The sequence below is a fragment of the Malus sylvestris genome, chromosome 2 (genome assembly GCF_916048215.2).
Source record: "Malus sylvestris chromosome 2, drMalSylv7.2, whole genome shotgun sequence".
Classification (NCBI taxonomy): domain Eukaryota; kingdom Viridiplantae; phylum Streptophyta; class Magnoliopsida; order Rosales; family Rosaceae; genus Malus; species Malus sylvestris.
Genome location: NC_062261.1, coordinates 18,979,843 through 18,983,603, shown reverse-complemented (window position 1 = coordinate 18,983,603; position 3,761 = coordinate 18,979,843).

The following is a 3,761-nucleotide window of genomic DNA, read 5'->3' as shown; positions in this document are numbered from 1 at the left end:
GTAGAAGATTGCTAGATGAGGGGGAAGAAATATCCTCTAAGCTCTCTCTCTCTTGTAGGGTAGAATAAATTGCTCTGCAAAGTTGATTTAATAACCCACTTAAGATGGACTTAAATAGGCTTTGAAAGAAATTTATTTCCCTTTCCTAGAATGATCTAATTTCCAATTAAAGAGGGAATTTACATCAAAATAGGAAGCAATCATATGTTTCCTAAAGCAAGAAGATCTCTACATCTGCCGCCCTTTCCTGCAAGCAGCCCAACAGGTGTGGGAGCATTTCTGGAGCCAAAAATAATCACAAGGCGACACATGGATTTTTGGGTAAAAAGGACAAAATTACCCTTGAGGCACATCGGATTTCCTACGCGGGAGCAGTTGACAATCATCCCTCAATCAAGTCAAAAGTGCCCAAAAAAGGTAACAAATTCAAAATTATTTCATCCGTCCTCATCTTATATTCTCTACAAGGTAATTATTCCATAACCTTCAAAACATTCCATATAAATTGAGTTAATTGGCCAATTAATGGATTAATTACCTAATTAATCCATTAATTGCCAAATAAATCACCCATTACACTAAAAAATTACCCAAAAGGCATGCCACTCTCTCTCCCAAGAGGGCCGGCCATGCTCTATATATTGAACCCCATTTTCTCTAAAAACCTAGTTCCACACTCTTGCAAAACTCCCCAAAACTCTCCAAACACTTTTCTCTTTAAATTCTAACTTTGGCATCAGAGGTTCTTCGATCAAAGTCCCCTACCCCCCATTCATCGTGGGCGTGTGAGGCTCTTGGCTTTGACCTAAGGTGTTAATTGTTTTATAGGTGCAATTTTGTCCAATATTAAGAAGGAAAAAATTTGCATCCACAAAATAATTTCACATGCTTTCTCATTCTACCAAATATAAGCTTGCCATTTGCTTGTAAACATGATATTATATGAACCTCCACTAATACAAGCTTGCCAATTGCTTGCAAACATGATATTATATGAACCTCCACTAATACAAGCTTGCCATTTGCTTGCAAAAATGATATTACATGACCCGCATTATAGTATCGAATGAAGCTGTTTACCGTATTCCTATCCACCCTCAAGTGATACTAAAATTAACTTAAAAATCTAAACCCTACACGGTTCAAAAAAGGTCTGCAAATGTGGGGTTATGATCAAGTTATTTACCATATTCCTATCCACCCTCAAGTGATACTGAAATTAACTTAAAAATCACACGGTTCAAAAAATGATTGCACAAGTGGGGTTATGGGCCACTTGTTCGGGTTCAGGTTGTTCATTAGTTCTACAATAGCCTGCAAAACAAAATTAAATAAATAACTTACACAAATTGATGGTGAATTTGGCCAGAGTTATTTGTTCACATTCAATCTTCTGAGATGTTGAATTAAGTAGTTGGGAACTTACATGATGTACCTTAGACACAAGCACAAATGATACAGAGTCAATTAGCAGTTGGTGGGTAATCATGAAGAGTTGCCGCATAGTTTCGTTTTCTTAGTATTGTTTGAATTCGCTCTAATTTTTCACATGTAAAATATATATTCCGATTCTGATTATTGAGGGATTTGTTTGTCATCCACATCTTAAATTGATGTTCTATTTTGTTGTGTATGCATTTCTCTTATAGATGAGGTAAGTGGCAGATTGATATGATACATTTGTTAATTCATACTCATCAATCGTCTGCTACACTGTAAACCTCAGAATCTGTTTCATGTTTCTCAATTTAAGTACTATTTTTCTTGTCTTCTCATATTTTGGTTTCTGTCATTTTGGTGCACAATATCTGATATATGTAATTTTATGTATGATTTTGTGCAGATACGGTTGAGTTGCAAGTTTATGGGTTGTCAGATTCCTTTAGTGCAGGGAAGGGAAAAAAGGTTAAATGGCCGCGTAACATTCTACCATCGCAAATTTTAACGTCATCCATTCATTTTGGGGAAGCTCTTGCGAAACAGGTTCTTTAGGATTGACAGGATTACAGAACCTTGAAAATACTTGAATTGTTCCATCCAGTGTTGAGCGCACAGCCCAAAGCTTGTGGACTATTTTCTTGGAGATTATGGTAGAGAAATAAATCCAGACAAGACAATCCATGGGGGCATGAATGTATATCACCTTTCGTTGCACTTTCTTAATATTCATGACCTGATGTTCGGCGATGAATGTGTGGGTTAGGAAGGAAGAACTGGGGTGCGCTTGTTCTTGTCTCTTTTTAATGTCATTCCACTTCATCTTGACCACTGGTTAATGCCTTGAAGAAAAAAACCACAATGAGAAATACATATTTACAACCATTTCTTTCACTTTATTGATTATTTTTCTTTTATTTATTTGTTTGTTGAGTGAGTGGTGCAATAGATGGAGAGAGAAGTAAAAAAGTAAAAAAAAAAAACTGAAATTAATTTTTTGAGCCAAAAAAATATTTTAATCCAGGACTAGTTAGGCCTTGCATCAAATACTTAACTATTTTTATCCTGCTTAGTCTAAGCTAAGCTAGTCCAGCTTAGTTCTTAAAGCTAGTTTAGTTCAAGATAGTTCGGTGCAACAAACGTACATTTAGTGTCTAGGTTGTAATTTTTATAATCATTACTATATCCGTAACAAATGCAATTGATTGAGTTGTGATACACACACTTTCACTATAGTTGTTGCTAGCCAACATTGATGGGTCATTCAGTACCTAGGTTGTTATCTTTAGAGCAACTCCAGCGTGGGAGCCCTCCCCCCAAACTATTCACTATTAAATCCACCCTGTGAACACTAACCGCCACTCCAAATTGTGCCACGTGTCACAATGGTAATTTTTCTTAATTTTAAAACTATTTTTTCTTTTATTTATTTATTTATAAAGCAGAATAATATCAACCGTTGATTTCACGGTTGATATTAAATAAGTTTATTTTTATTTTTATTACCGTTGCAAATCGGACGATCCTATTTAAAGAGCCGTTGAGATCGAATGGACCATGGGACACCACGTGGCTTCCCAACGGTAACCTCGGCAGACTGCGACGTGGGCCCCATATTTTAAAAAGTTATCGGCTGACACGCCCCCACGCACGGGTGAGTCGCACGCACCTGATAGAAAAAAATATAAAATTGGGCTAATGCAAGGATGACGTCAGCCCTGGCTTCACATCCACTTGGGCTCTCGGGCTGGCAATTCTTCACATGCTCGAAGCTCGGGCCTCCACTCTCCCTCAGGCTGCCCACGCTGAAGCTTCAAGGCCGGGCTATCTGGCCCTATTTCGTCCCCCATCCCCCAAGCACCAGCCCACGCTAGAGTTGCTTTTATGAGTGTGTGCCTCCAATTTCTTTCTGTTATGCATTTAATTTTTTAATTTTTTTATAAGCTATTGTAAAGCTGATGAATAACCTGAACTCAAACAAATGGGAATTGGATCATCTCCTGAGCTTGGGCTCAGGAGCCTGCTGACCAACACACATAGACCGTTGGATTTTGATCCAACGGCTACAAACAAAGAGTCCTTTAAAAGTTATAATAATTGTAGCCGTTGGATCAAAATCTAACAGCCTTGTGTGTTGGTTAGGAGGCTTCTAAACCCAAGCTCAAGAGAGGATCCAATTCCAAACAAATGGCCCATAACCTCACCTTTGCAAGCCTTTTTAAACCATGAACAGCTAGGATTTTTTAGTCAATTTTAGTATGATTTGAGGGTAGATAGGACTATTGCAAACAACTTTATTGGGATCAAGCTTATTTTACATTTGA